Genomic DNA, 16271 nt, shown 5'->3' on the forward strand with positions numbered 1-16271 from the left:
TTCACATTTGATTATGGCATTAAATCTATTACATAGAGGCGAAGTGGAGCTTCGCATCACTTGCGATACAACGCAAACGTAGCATTGCCAGCTAGCGAACAGAAACTAGGACGGAAACAACTACGTCAAAAAAGTTACTGTTTATTGGATGGTTTTTTGGAAGAAATACAAAATTCAATTACAGAAAAAGTCGAGCAAAATAAAATACCAGCATTAAAGAACTTACCGAGCCGCTTCTAAGCCAAAAATAAGTAGACGCCTATTGAGTCGGAAACAAAAATGCTATAAATAATGTCACAGAAAAATTTGAGCGTTTAAGTTCTACGACTCGAAGACACCGAATTTAAAACTGATATTGCTCTTCAAGGGACGAAAGTTAAAATAAGAAAGGCAATATTAAGTGAATCGAAACCAATTAAGCGAAAACTATATTTAAAAATCAAAAAATGAACTTAATCAATCAGAAGTCGTACTCCTGCACATTACAAAACAACTCTGATGTATAGATGAAATTGTTTACATAAAAAAAATTAAAATTCAAGCCGACAAAAATAAACAGACAAATGATAGCCTGACAATTCAAGTTTTCTCAAAAAAAAAAACATTTCATTCATGTCGAAAAAACACAAGGTCCGAACACCGTCGCAAACCCCAGACCTTAGGGTGAAAAGAAAACCTTGGAGCGCAAAAAAACCTGAACCCCAGACCTTAATGGGACGGCAACCGCGTTGCATCTAGAGACCAATTGGAAAAGGTGAAGGTTCAATGAAAAACTCAAATCCATATCTTACAGATTTGAAAGAAAAGTTTCTTTATGACAAGGCAAAATAAACCTAGCCAATAGACGGTTAGAAAAGAGTCAATGAACGCAACTGAATAAAAAATATATCGATTTGATTTTTTTTTAAATCTCAACTAACGGAATTCGAAAAAAAACTAGATGGCCTTAAAGCTCGTCGAATTTCAAAAAACATGAAATATCTCTCACAAAAAATAAGGAGAAGCCACTTCCGCAGGAAAAAATCGCCAACAGCTTCTTTCGATTGAACGTTTCATCTCAGATTTGAAAAGGTAGTTTTTAAGAAAATTCAAAAAGTTTCTAGAAAACGGTCAAAGCTCAGAAAATTGACTTTCCGAAACCCGTAACTGTTTTCTGCTAAAAACAAGTAGTGGCCCTTAAAGTAGACAAAATTATCAAAATCGAGTTTCTCGATTGAACACTTAACCTCAGAATTGGCACGGTAATTTTTGAGTTAATTTTTATAAACTTCCAAAAAACTTGTTCGAAGTCCATAAGTTTTTTCTAAGAGAAAATGTTCGTAGCGAATTGTAAGGTAAGCTTTCAACAACCTGTTGTGTTGATCAAACATATGACATCAGATTTGGCAGGATAGTTATCGAGAATAGTCCAAAAAACGGTCAACAAATCATATAGTTGACATTTCCGCGAATCAAAGTTTTTTGTTAAGAAAAAAATGAGATTTTAAGAAATTAACCCAACTTGTAATTTCTATTGAACGCAAAAACCCAGGTTTTGCACGGCAGTTCTCGAGAAAACTCAGAAATTTTTTTAAAAAAGTCTAAACATCACAAATTGACTTCCGAGAGCCATAAATGCAAAAAAGCTTCCCACATACCCTTCTTAGGACTGAACCCAAAATCTTAGGATTGAAAAAGTTTTAAGTCAAAAAAATCAAAAAATTGATTTTTCAGAGCACGATAACTTTGGTGTCGCTAATGCAGGGAAGCTTCCCAGTACCCCTTATCTCCATTGAACCCCCAACCTCAGGTTTGAGAGATTGGTTTTCGAGCCAAAAAGATTCAAAAGTCGGTCAAAAAATCAAAAACTTCATTATTCTGAGGACCATAATTTTATGCTTTAAGAAAACGTTGGGTGTAGCCGCTTATTGAAGGGAGAATTCTGAATTCTCATTGCTCAATGAAACAAAATTCTCAGATTTGTTAGGCTAGTTTCCGAGAAAACGAAAAAAAATCAAAAAAGCCGGTCAAAATCCCCCCCACAGACTTTTTCGAAGGCTGTAGATAAAAGGGTAAAGCAAAAAGAGACCAGAAGAGTATGTAGCCACACAGTGTGTAGGCGGTCTTTCTGTGGATACCCCTTTTATAAAAAATCAGTTAAAGAGTTTTCGAGAAAAAAATATTTTTTGCGAGAAGGGAAAAAAATTTGCGGAGTATCTCAAAAAATTTGGATAAAAAACCCAACCTCATACATTTTAATAAAAACTATTTTAACCAAACTAAAATTCTAAGCAAACATGTCAAGTCAAGCAAGACAATTTAAATTCAAATTAGCAATTGAACAAAACTTACGAAGCGTAAACAAAGCCGACAACCTTTGAGCAGACACCAGTTGAGTAAAAAAAACATTTTGTAAAAACTTTTTAAAAGTTTCAAGTCCCCCTGAAACTACCCTGAAGTAACCATTTCCCAGCCAGTAGCTAAATTCAAAGTTTCTCGAAATTGAGCATGTCAGCTGATTGAGAAAGTGATTTAACTGATTTTGTTTAACTAGTTGTCAACTCGTTAACAAAAGTCTACACTCCGATTTGAGCAACATTATGATTGATACTGTTTTGATAAAATAAACCCAATTTGAGAAACTGGATCAAAAACTTTTTTAAAAATTTTTCGCTAGAAAATCTTATAAATTGAATCCACTTTCGAAATTAGAAGTCGATCACGTTTTTCGTGACATTTACACTTTCGCTGTTCGATAGTGGAGTGTGCCTTACTTTTAACAAACATCGAATCTGGACAAATTTAAAGATTTATCTTACAAAGAATTAAAAAACTATGAGAACCTATATAAAAAGTGGACTACTTTCTCATCGACTTTGGAACTTCATTCAACTTCGGAACTTCAAAGCTCTTTAAATTTCAAGTACAAACGTAGCCAACACCCAATTGGAAAAGATTCAAAAAACGCAAGTAACCAGAAAAAAAAACTGACTTGTTTTCTGAAATCTCAACTTTCGAATTTCAAGTACTTTTTTGATTTCCGCTGGGAAATTTCAAAAAAATCGCATTTTCGAACCTAGAAGTCCACCACGTTTTTTGTGAACTTTACAGTTTTGCTGTTCAATAGTGAAGTTTGCCTTGCTTTCAATAAAGGAAATAAATGAACTTGAAAAGAAACCCAAAAACTAAACCGCGAAAAAAAAAATTAGGTCTGAACAAATTTTAAGACTTTTCCTGGTAAAAAAAGCTTAAAAAAATCAACCTATATAATAGTCTGAACTACTTTTACTCAGTCTTAATTAATGATTGACGTTTTTTAGATAAAATTAACCCAATTCGAGAAAACTGAATCAAGACGCCAAATTTTATTTATTTTTTGTTCCGCTGGGAAACCTAAAAATCAAAATCCACTTTCGAAACTAGCAGTCGACAAAGTTTATCAAAAGTTGATAGTGGAGTTTGCCTTCTTTTTAACACAGAAAATGAATTCAGCTAAAATTATCAAAAGTCAAACCGCGATAAATTAAATTTGAGCCTGAACAAACTTTAAGACGTTTTCCTTGAAAAAAAAACTAACAAAAAAATAATCACGAATACTTTTTTGATATTCGTGAGTCGCACAAGCTTTTATGAGTCACTACATTCATTGACTCATAAAAACAGTCGTATAAAACATTCATAGAAACTTATAGGAACTTCATTACCTGCACCATTACACAAAAATTGAAAGGATTGACTTATAGAGAAAATGGTTTAAATAGCAAGAAAATACTATGGTGTGGCAGCTAAGCCAATAAAAAATAGACCGTGCGATAGACCGACATTTGTTTCCAAGTGAAACGTTTCCATTTTGGTCTGCCTTTAGACAACCGCGTATTCATACTCGTCAGTAAGCAGACAAATACTATATTACACAATCAGAATCGAGATTAGAAAGCTAACTCACGAAATAAATAACTTTTCATTATCAATTTCTTTCTTGTCTCGATTTTGATTGGTTAATATAGTATTTGTCTGCTAACTAAATAGTATGAATACACAGTTTTCTAAATACTGCTACGTAACCGAAAAAAGACACTGGCTGGATTGTAACTAAAAATGACCTAAGCCATTCTCAAAGTGATGTTGGAAATTAAAACTTAATAGAGGCGAAGTTGCACTTCGCATGAACAAGCAAAAACATGACCGATAACGCTACTGGGAAAAACTGAAAGTGTAAAACTTTGAGTCTACGAATATTCTTAACTGACGCACTTCAATTATGAGACTACGTAATCGCTAAGTGACGCAAAGCAAATTATGACGCATTAGCAGTACCTGTCAATTTGAAAAAAAAAGAAAAGAAATTTACCAACTAACATGCCTCAATTTATAGAGCGGACACATTTCAACTAGTATACGAAAAAGTTCATTAAAAAAATCCGACCCTTCCCGGCTTCGAACCCTCTCTTTTGTTGCGTGTCTCTTTTCCTACCTCTACGCTACAGATCCATGATACCTTGAAGCTAAAAAGCTATTTTTAACATATTAGTCTGAGTTAATATCCTTAGCATTGGTTGTACTTAATAGCTGGTTATTGATCAAAATGAACACTTTCAAAATGAATACATTTTGTCGCAACAATATTTGCCACAGATTGGAAAAAAAGAGTTCATACTATCACACAAGCTTTGCTTTTGTAAATAACATAATTAAGATGAAAATTGATTTAACTATTAACAATAGTTTATTCCTAGAGTCTAAAGTAAACAACTTATTCTTATAGCCTACAGTTGGGGCCCACTCTTTTCCCCATAAAAAACACGAAAAAAACCTTTTTCAGAATTGAGTGTGGCCTGTTGATAATGCGATAAATTTTATTCATACATGCACACGAACTAACTATTCTTGCTGAGATTTGAAAAGAATGCGAAGTATTCAATTTCCAGTTTACTGAATTGGAAAACAGTTCAATAAGCCAGCAAATCAGAACCCATAAGTCGCCACAAATAAAAGATGCCTGCAATAGTCAAAACAATGAGACGAAATATCAACCAAACATTGTCTCAAAGAAACATTTGCTTCTAATGAAAACAACAGCTCATTTTAAGTAACAAATCAGCACCTATCGATTACAACAATCAAACATTTGACTCTAATTGACAGAGTGCTCAGTTAGGTAACAAAAACAAGTTAAGTAACACAAAAACCAGGCATCGAGTAGAATAATATTAATAGACAGTCAACTAAAACTGTTATGGCCAAATGCTCTTTCCGCGCTTCACTTTTTATAAGCTCCTTTTTGCGAGCTAGAAGCTTGTTGCATTGCATTGTCGTTTGCCTTCAATTGCCTTGAGATATCCAGGGCTTCCCGTTGGTCATCAGCGTTATATGGCTTTAAGCCATGCGACAGGAAGAAATTCTGATTGGATCCATATCCGTCTCGGATTTCACGCCAACCCAGCCTCGTCGTGTCACACTTGTCACACAACGCCCGCGCTGCTTCACCTTCCATACCTGACAGTTCTGAAAAGATTTGCCCTGCAAAACTATGGAGGAGAGAAAATATTGCTACCTTACATTTTTAGAACAATTTAGAGAAGTCCTTTGAGCATGAAATCTTTTCATCACTCAAGTGAACACAACACGTTTTGATCACAGCAGGAACTGTTTGACCCATTTGTTTCCAGAAAATCAGCATGTCAGAAATTATCATTATAACCCAACTTACTTCACTAGTATTTCATCATTCCCCGTTAGCTCCAGCAACAACTCGAACTGAAGTCTTTGCGCATGGTTTAGGAGCATAAAAAGGGGTTGCCCAAGAAATGAAGAGGCAAGAAAACACCTTCGCAGACCCGGCGCAGGGCTAAGTCAAGTTTTTATGACCATTAGGCAGTGCCTCTTGTGGTCATTTCAAATGTTTTTTTCCTATCTCCGTTCAAATTCGTACATGTCAATTCCAATCGCTTTCCAATGTTTGTGCAGTTTCCACTTGAATTCATCGATGGTCTTGCTTTGCACTGTTTCCTGTGGCAGATTGTTCCAGTCGAGAGGTGCTCTAATCGTGAAGAAATTTTTTCGCATTTCTAGATTTGCTTTACGTACTACTACTTTACATGCGTTACCTCTAGAATCCCTATCATTCCGCTTGAATAGTCACGCAGTGGCATTCCTATCATACAAACCATAGCAGATTTTATACATTTCTATCATTGTCCCTCTTTTCTTCTGTATTCCAGCGATGATAGATTCAGTTCTTTAAGGCGTTCAAAATAGGATACCTTCTTTTTTCCCCCCTTCTTTTTTCATGCAACTGTGCATGTGGCACTAAATGCGACAGCCAAGGCATTCATCCACTTATATGCCCGAAAATCAAAAGTCGTTTCATCAGGCATCAACTTGGTAATGAAGTCATCAGAGACGCGTTGAAATCAGCAGGAGTACACAGCAAACTCGAGCCGACCGGTATGCTGCGTGACGATGGTAAAAGACCAGACGGTGCTACTTTAGTTCCATGGAAAAATGGCGCAGTTTTAGTCTGGGACTTTACCTGTGTATACCGACAAGCACAGTCAAATCTATCAACAGGCCTCGAAGATGGTCCCACTGTTGCTAACCATGCTGAATTTCGTAAGCGCCAACACTATTCTGGTCTGCCACGCAACTGCATGTTCGAGCCCATCGCCGTGGAACATCTTGGTGGCATCGGAAGCTCGACATACAAAACTCTATCCTCTATTTCCTATAGAATCAAGACGACCACTGGTGAGAAAAGGTCATTCACGTTCCTCAAACAAAGACTCGGCATTGCACTGCAACGCGGTAATGCTGCCTGCTTACTGGAAGCTTTAGAAGTTAACTCAACGGGCTATAAGCCAACTGCTTTTTAACCTTTTGCTGTATTTACAACTTCTGTTTTAATGACCTGCTGTCGAGTTCCATTAAAATCTAAAGTCAGAGTAATTAAAATAGGATAGATTTTTCATACCACTAACTAGACGCGTCGCTCTTCTTTGTACGTTTTCTAAGATGTTTTGATGCTTGATCAGTCTTGGGTGCCAGATTAAGTTCGCAAATTCAAGGTGTGGCCGTATCAAGCATTTGTAGATGTTTAAAAATACTTGTTTCCTGACTTTTATGAAGCTTTTCTTAATTACTGCTATCATGCCGTTTGCCTTATTGGCTTTTTTTAGTGATGTGCGTTTCGAATTTCAGTTTGTTGTCAAGCCAGATACCCAGGTCTTTTTCGAGTTGCACTTCTTTAATGTTTTGGCCATTGATTTTATAAATACTCTCCATATCCAATTTCTTGTTTCCTATTGTCATGTGAACACATTTGTCGACTTTAAAGGACAAAAGACTTTGGCCTGACCAAGTTTCTAGTGATTGTAAATCTTCGTGTATGAGTGTTAAATCCGATTTGTCTTCAATTTGACGGTATTGTAACATTCGTCTACTGTAGTTACACATGAGGTTTAAGAAAAATAGGCCCTATAACCGTTGGCTCAAGAGTCAGGGACACTATCTCTTGTGTTTTTCTACCTCAAATCAGTCGGAGCCAATTCGGTTCGCTTGTGACATGAGACTACGACCCGTTACAGCTTAAAGGCTACTACCAAAATATCCCCCCACTCTAGAAATAAGAACATCCCCATACTTCGGTCTCTAGATACCCAAAATACATGAACGCCGTTAAAAACCGGGTCGGAACAATCCGTTAAGTTACTTTTTATTAGACAGTGGAACTTTGATCCATTTCAGATGGATCAACCTAAAACTCGCCTTACCTCAACATAACAATCATAAAACACACTCTAGAAATTTAAATTGGGTACTCACATCGTAGCACGCTCAAGAACTGGGAGTAATTAAGTTAGTAAACAACTCGAGAATTAAATAATGTAACTAAATGAGTTTAATGTTTGTTAGTTTCAATAACAGGAACAAGTTTGAACTCTAGAGTATAGTTTCTCGTGAACCATTGGGACACTCAAGCTGTCCACCTTTCCATCGAAGGTTCACTCTAGTCCAGTTTGAATGATAATCCAGTCAAGCAACAATAGTCCAATTCTCGGGAATACGCTTCCTTCTGTTTCAGATAGGACAGCTCTACTCTAGTTTTATTGTGACGGAAATTGCGAATGGCAATTTCCTACTGCTTTATCTGGCAACTTTCCCGCGATTGTTACTCGATTGTTCTGATTTCTCTTTTTCGGTTTTCAGTTATCGCGAGAGAATCGTGCATGACAGGTTCCATTCAAATTTTTGAAAAATCAAATTTCACTCCAAAATTAAGCGTTCTTGTTTTTCTCAAGGTCAAACTTCCAAATATGACCGACTGGTACATACTCCCCGGACTCAAGATCGATGTCCTCATCGCGTGCTGTCGTCTGCCAGTGAGTCCCAGAAAACCGAGTGTTGCTCAAGGTACAGTGCCAGTGGTCATTTACAGAAGTTTGCAGCAGACTTAAGCTTATCTAGACCCCAAAATTCACGGCCATGTAAAATTTTCACACTATCGCTAAACAGCAATCAAAATCTGCACACACCTGCATCCTTGAATTCTCGCTTTTCAAACCAATTATTTAAAATTTCTTTTGTCCCATTCAATCAGGAAATTGTCATGCAGCATTTTGATTTATATAGTAAACATAGCATATTAATAACAATATCTGATTCGTTAAAATTTCTTTTTCGTGAACCCAGGTTTCATCCGGATTCACACTCGAGCCCCCCTTTCCCTCTCAAGACTCAAGATCTCTTCGAACCATCCGCTCATTTCGCACTCCTCGCCTTGGAGGTGCCGTCCCCTGAAGTACTGGATACGGCAAACTGTCTCAACAGTTCTTCTTCATCAGCGGAGCTAATCACGATCTCCTCCCAAGCCTTCAGCTGTTCATAGGATCGCATCCATTCCCTTTGCTCCTGCAACCTCTTTGTCTGGTTGGGTAGTGCCTTCACCCTAGATTCCCGATTCAAACAAAAGGAGTTGTGCAGGCTCAGGCTCACGTTCTTCGCCAAGTCCTCCTCTAGTATCGATTCCCTCGCTTTGGTATTGTCTCTAGACATTTTACCCACTCTTTTCCATCCTGTCGTGATCACATTTCGATGGGTCAACAGGGGTCTCTTGAAAGCTTCCGGCCCAATCTCGGCCTGGAACTGTCGATACTCCTTTTGATGCTTTCTCATGTGATCTTTCGTTGTCATGTATAACCAAGACGTCAGTGTCGCTCGAAACCATGGAAAGTACATCAAGCGGCTCCATACGTGTCTGACTTCCATTGGTATGGCGAATACTTTGCATGCAGTCTCAAACAACTCGAGTCTCCTGCTGTAGTCTATCGCATATATTGACTCAGCCGTTGGCGTCTTCGCTTCCCGATACTTCGTTATATTCTCTTCTATCCATCTCAGAGCCAGCATAGTACTCACTACTAAGAGCGTCACCTTCTGCCGGTGATCCGGTAATCCGATCGACCGAATTTCTTTCATATCCCACACCAGGCAGAGGTTCTTGTGATCTGGATACCACACCGTTTGTGCCAAACAGTGGCATGGGCATTCTCCATGGGTGATCTCAATGCTCCTGAGGTTACGCTCCCCCGAGGCTTCCAAGAGAGGCTCAAGCTCCATCATTTTCTCATGCATCGTGTCGTTCTCTCCCATGTTTGGAGCACCCCCCACAGGTTTTCCGATCACGTTTTGTCTCTCGTGATTGCTTGTGTTCTCACTTTCCAATTTCAAAAGCTCTTCTTCCCAGATTTCACTCAAGTCATCTCTCAACTCTTTCGGTACTGTCCCTCTGATTTTCCTCAACAACTTGTGCGAGTGATGCGATACCCGAGCCAACCCCACGCACTTGGGCACTGAGAAGGCATTGTCCACCAATACCCTCTGGCTGGATGCTTCCACCATCGCCATGTGCAGTGGGTAGTGGCTTCCGCACAAATTGGCCATCATTGACCCTATCAGAGATTTTGCGTTCAATGGCAGGCCATAAGCTTCGCTCATGGGAAACCCCATTTCCGCCTCGAGACCAACCTTCCAGCTCCGGATATGTTTTTGAGTCACCTGCAACACCCCAGGCCATGATTCCACGCTCAACGCAGTCACTAAATGGTGTTCAGACTCTAGCCTCTCCAGTGACTGCAGACTACACATTCTCCAGAAGAATCCGAGAGCTGTCGCTATGTTCACCGTAGTTCTCGCGTAACACTCCGCCACTATTTGTACTTCACTTTTCTCCCTTTCCGTGATGTCTTCAAACCAAGTAACCAGATCTTCTTTTTGAAAGGACAGTATCCTGACACATGATCGTCCATCGCAGGTGTGCTCTCCACTCCCACACGTAGAATCCAGACAGCTACCCGGCTCCATCTTCTTTGCTGACTCGAGATTGTTCGTCTTTTCGCCTGACTCCTTCATCTGAGGTAAGATCAGTTTGTGCACCACACTCAACTTTGCCAAATCTTCATCTTCCGTTGGTGCTAACCTCACCCGCTCGGTGGTCTCCTCGATCAGACTCGCGTGGGGATGTGGGCACCAGGAGGGTCTTAGTAACTTCCATACCACTCCCAAGTTCGTGATCAACAAGCCATTGCCATCACCCATGTTCACTTCAACTCTCTTGTTCGAGCGCGGTATGCTCACCACCTCCGGTGTTTTCTCAAGAATCAGGCCCAGGCTCGGCCTCTCTTTCTCCACCGCGTCTATTTCCACTATTTTTTCTGTCCAAAACTTCAGCAGCTCCGCTACCTCGTGGATCCTGTGAGCGCCTCCAGTTTCTGAGTCTAAGAAGGGGTTGTAGGCTATCCCCATCACTCCAGACACGTATTGGTATCCCCCCTTCTCACTGAGTCTCGAGTACTGCTCTGTTGAGGCCAGGTTACGGTGAACATCATGTTCTTCTTCGAACTTCTTATTGTAAAACCTCCGTACCTCGTCCAGCTTTCTGTGGTTCTCTAGGGATCGTCTGGAACCCTCTTCCTTCTCTATTCCAGTACTCTGATATACGTTTAATATGATCGTTGAGACTCTCTTTTCCACGGTTTTACTTCCGCTTGCTCTTTGGTAGCACGCCAAGATGGTGCTATCAGACATCATTGACATTATCCATCTCAAGAAACATGTGGCATCCTTCCTCCTAGCCAGGCTCAAGCCTGAATTATCCCTGGCCACGTGCTGCATCAGTGCTTGATACACATCTAGCTTCTTGCTTCCCAACTTCAACCTGTCATACGAGGTCAATGTCTCCAACTCTATTCCCACCAGACTCCAGGTGAACATCAATTGTCCTGCGGTTCTAACGAAGGGATTCGCCATCAATGGCGGTGCTGATGAGGGTGTCCTCATTGCCTCTTCAAAATGATCCTTCAATAAGTTCTGCCAGGACCTCTTCAGCTGGTTCGCCAATTCTATCTTGTTATTCTCAGCCTTTTACTGGGTGGCCCAATTGCTTCGTTTGCGAGCTACTCGACTGTCCAACTTCTTCAAGCAGTCTTCCATTTCCTTCAATGTCTCGAGGGCCGCCCACCATGGCCGGGAGGTGTTTCTCGTCTTGCTCCTCTCCAGTGGATCACTCGTCACTTGCTTCCGCGTGGCCTGGTGTCCCTTCGAGACCCATTCCTCGCCGACATCCACTTCCCATGTCTGTCCGTCCGTTGGACCTCTCTTCACGTTTATCTTCTGGGGCTTGAAGTCTTCCTCCGATGTCGAACTGGTGGAAGCCTCTTTTTCCCTCTCTACTTCGAGTGGTCTTCTGAGCTCCGTGTTGCTTTTGTATGCCGCCGTCTTGCATCGCGCCAAAACCATGGGCGCCGTCTCTCTCAAGTTTCCTTCCGAGACAGCATCCACTGAAGGACTACTCAATCCCTCTACTTCTCTCTTCCTCTTGCGAGTCTTCACATCTCTGCTTGAGGGTGTTGTGGTAATCATCACTGATTCGACCTCTCTGTCTACCTCCAACCCTTCCAACTCTTGCCTCCCCCCTGCTCGAGCCTTAAGGATATTAGTACTTTTAACCATATTACTAGTCCCAACCTTATCCCCCTTTATATCATCAACTATTTTATCTACAGTTTTTTGTTTCAGAGTAGAGCTGTCTTCACATTTTTTGTCTCTAGTCTTTAATCGTGACTTCCTCAGCTCTATCAGCTTGTTCAGCAGCTCCTTTCTCGCCTTCTCATCCAGGCCCGTCCCCATCAGAAGCGGTTCTCCAAACTTCACAACTGTGTCCCACAGTTCATCCTTGAATTTGTCCAGCGTCGTCTCGCTGCCCACTTCTTGATTGAATTCCTTCAAGAACTTTTGCCAAGCGTCGTCCTCCAGAGTCCCCATGAACATGTCCTTATTTCCTTCGAATGTATTCTTTTCCCTTTCCTCCGAACTCAAGAGTATCATCCCCATATTGGAGGTCTCGCTCGCCAATGGCAATTCCAGATTCTTCCGGGGAGACGGGGTCAGAGGTGGGGTGGCAGTATCTGCCCAATTCTCCTCGCTCAAGTCTTTCATCAGCTCCTGAGTGGTGAGCTCCTCCCCTGATGGTCTTGGTTCAGGCGCATTCCCCACTTCCTTGTCCTCGCCGGCTTCGCTGAGAGTTTCATCCATACTCTCTTCTTCTGACTCAGCTCTTCTTCTCTCGAGAATTCTTTTGAACCGGTCTTCCACGGGTCCACTCCTCTTGTCTCCAGGTGTATCTACTGACAGTGGTGATGGTGTCGCCGGGTCCAATCTCTTGTACTCCGTCAGGGCCACATATAGTTGACCTGCTGCATCCAGTTCTTTTCCCTCCTGTCTCCTTTCCACCTGTTCTAAGCCATAGGGTGCCCTATACTTTCGTGTCGCGAATTTCATGTCGTCCGTCAATGCAATATGCCCCTCCTTCATGATCATCCTGCCATCATCCCATACTGGTAGCATGTTCTCAAGTCCCTCCTGCTCAAGAGCTCTCAAGACCCTTCGCACCTCATATCCGGGGGGCTGCGGGCCTCTCATTTTTTTAGCTTGCGTCGTCCACGAATTTATCTTCGCCTCGCTAGTGTGGAAATAAACCGCCGCCGTATAGCCGACGAACAGGGGGTCCTAGCCATCAGTGAAGTCTTTCTGCATTTCCTCCGTTGTCATCCTCGCAATTATGGATGGAACTACTAAGGGACTGTTCATCCCTAAGGTCATCCTCCTGACTATCGGGAACTCAGGCATGGTGGCTGGCAGGATTTCTTTCTCCATTATGGCCTCCAGCTCCCTCTTAACCAGTGCAAAGCTGTCCTTCCAAGCAGGAATCCTCAAGATCTCCCGTCCGTCTGCTGTCAGTGGGTTCAAGTTCCAGAACTTGGGATATGTCTCGATGGGGCCCTCGCGTTTGCCTCCCATTCTACATTGCAGCTGTCCCCTGAAGTAGTACACAATCAACTCGGCATCTTTCACTTTTCCAAAGAGTACCGTATTGCTCATTTGTGCCCTGAGCACCTCCTGCCGACACCAATTGAGCGCCGTCCCATCCAGTACGCTGATAAGACTCAAGTGCGTTACAGAGTAACGATACGTTGTCACCAGGGGATCTGGAAATGCGTACGTCACTGCTGGACCGTAAATGCAGGTTACCAACTCCTCTAGACCCCGGATTATCCCCATCGGGTCCGACCTCAGTGCCAGGCACAGGTCCGTCAACAGAGGCATACCTCCATTCATCTTCTTCCACTCTTCTCTCGATTTTGGGTTCTTCTCTTCACTTGTCATGTGCCGATTCTGCATCATGAGGTATTGCACTAACAGCGTCTTCAACCCCGCGGCACACTTGTAGGAATAGGTGTCGATACTCGAGTGTACCTTCCCCATTGACAGGGGCTCCCCATATTTCATCAATTGATGAAATGACACCAGTTCCCCATGGGTTAAGAGCACTAGTGCCAGATACCCATCAACCCGAAGTGTCTCCACTCCTCGACTAAACATGTACGCTGGGCCCATGTTGAACAAGTATCTGGGGTAGACCAGATATAAAGCCAAGAGCAGGCTGATGGGCATGCCCAGTATCTCCTGCACGAAGGCTCCAAAGATAGTCGCTTTGGTGCCGAACATTTCCGCCATGAATTCTTTCCCCCAGCAAGGACTCAAGAACTTAAGAATCTCATGATCCCTTCTAGTCCTCAGCTCACCCTCTGCGTGCTCTCTCCAGAACCCTCCAATCGTCACTTCATTGGCTGCCGAGACAAACCTGGCCACCGTCATCTCTCTTCCTTCGGCCAGCTCCAGTTGTTTCTCCAGAAAACTCCAGACTTGTTTCACCAGGGGTGGTGCATCCTCCCTCGTCTTATTCGTGACGTTCTCTAGCCTTGGTGTCAAAAATGGCCACCAGCCATTCTCTTGCGTCAGACGATATGCCATTGACTCCAATTGTTTCTCCGTTTCGGCCACATTTCTTCTCTCGTTGCTCGGGCCTCCAGACTTGCCGGTGGAACCTGTGATCGTCACCTCCATGCTCCGAAACCACAAGCTGGCCGTGAATTGGTTTATCGCCGGGTGATTGTCCCCGATGACTGGGCTGAACTTAAGTTGCCTGGCAAAGTTCGATATCTCTAGCAAGAGCACCTCGTCCAATACGATCAGGATGTCGGCTAATCCATAAAAGCCCCTCAGTGCATGAGATATGTCCGCCCATGCCGCTGCCAATTCTGACTTGCGGAGCCTCAGGTTCGATGGCTCCAATTCCCGATTGGGGGCTGCCATTAGAATTCACCATTCGTTTCCCTCTGCTATCAGGATCAAGACCGCGTACACGAATTGTAGGGCGGGTGGCATATTCGCGTATCCAGGGGATGTAGTGAACACCACCTTCGTCTTGGAGCCGAATCTCGAGACAACATTCTCTTGCACCTTTAGTTCCTGCTGATGTTCAGCCCGCAGCATCTCAAGCAACCCCAGAGTCTGATCTCGTTCGATGACCGCCTGGTCCCTTTCCAGCTGAGCCTTTTCCCGATCCAGCGTTGCCTGATCCAGATCGAGGTTCGCCTTGTTCCTTTCCCTCTGCGTCTTCTCGAGCTCTTTCTTTAGAACACCAAGATCCGGATATGCCTCAGTCGTCTGTTGCACTCGCGTCATCAATGGCACCTTACTCGAGCTCTGGCCTGTCGATCTCGCTGATGGCCTAGTTGGTAGTGGGAATTCTCCTGCGCCATATTCGGTATTGTTACTCAGGCCAGGATTCCTTGCCAAGTCAAAGCCCCTTACTCCTCCATCCACATTCCAAGACAACCATCTGGTCTGTTCCTGATTTGATATTCCCTCGGTGGTGTAGCCGACCATCAAGACAGCCTCCGTCGCAGACTCCCTGCACTCACCCTGTTCTTCCAACTGGAGGATGGCATTCAGCAATACCGCCATTCTCTCGTCTATCTGGGTATAATCCAGGTCCCTCAGGCGTCTGTACAGCTCATCGAGAGTAGGCTTCTTCAGGGCCGCGGGCATGGATTTCCAGAACCTGTCTGCCATTTTCTGTGACTTCGGGATGTATTCAAGTGTTAACCAGCTCAAGAACTACCTTACCAACTCAAGAATTGACCAACTTAAGAATTCTCTAGAAATGTCTCCTTGCAAATGCTTGCTGCAGGTGTCGATTATCGCGAGTTCAATCAAGATTTCCCTTTCTGTCTCTCGCTTGAGTATAGTTGGATTTTCAACTTTGTTTATCAAACTTGATCTGAAAACAGAAACCATATTAAGACTTAATATGTCATGTTACTAACCTAGAAACCCCCTTTTACCAGTATGGTTAAAATCTTATCATTTTCATTCCACTTAAAACAATTCAATTGGAATTTTTTTAAAAGCATGCAGATTCATTTTCTGTTTTAGCACCGTTAATCTTTCTAAAATTCAATTGTCATGCCAATCGCGTCTTAAGATCCCTTTACCTGTGCCGCACCCCAGTACCTAACTCGAGACTCCTCCCTCACGCCCAACTCGAGACCCCCGTGTGCCCAACTCAGGCGATGCTCAAGTAGTATTTCTTGTGAAGATACACTATCATCTCCGTTTCCGCGAAGACTACGTGTAGGATAGCGTACAATTCCCTTGAGCTCAATTTGCCCCTGTTTGGGTCATACACCGGCATTGAGACCTCCGTTATTCCTCTTTCAATCATGAAGTCTCGTAGTCTTGTTAGTGCCAACATCACGTGTTCGGGATCAATTGTGTTCCTGTCATTGACCCTCGTCACTAGGAAGCACAGATATTTTTCCCGGGACTTGTGCTACTGATGGTGGAAGCGCTGCCATCCCTCCCAGTCCTGGTCTCTGTCTGAACAGAAACTC

The 16271-nt window shown here is 42.6% G+C and overlaps 2 protein-coding genes across 2 annotated transcripts in view; one reads left to right on the forward strand and one right to left on the reverse strand.

Annotated features, from left to right (window-relative positions):
- The window catches only part of LOC134840652 (pre-mRNA-splicing factor ISY1 homolog), a 360405-nt gene that overhangs the window by 228171 nt on the left and 115963 nt on the right, over positions 1 to 16271 (forward strand). The gene's annotated exons all lie outside the window — the stretch shown is intronic.
- Positions 1 to 16271, reverse strand: part of LOC134840649 (very-long-chain (3R)-3-hydroxyacyl-CoA dehydratase 3-like) — a 237496-nt gene that overhangs the window by 99732 nt on the left and 121493 nt on the right. The gene's annotated exons all lie outside the window — the stretch shown is intronic.

The sequence above is a fragment of the Symsagittifera roscoffensis genome, chromosome 2, assembly GCF_963678635.1.
Source record: "Symsagittifera roscoffensis chromosome 2, txSymRosc1.1, whole genome shotgun sequence".
NCBI lineage: Eukaryota > Metazoa > Xenacoelomorpha > Acoela > Convolutidae > Symsagittifera > Symsagittifera roscoffensis.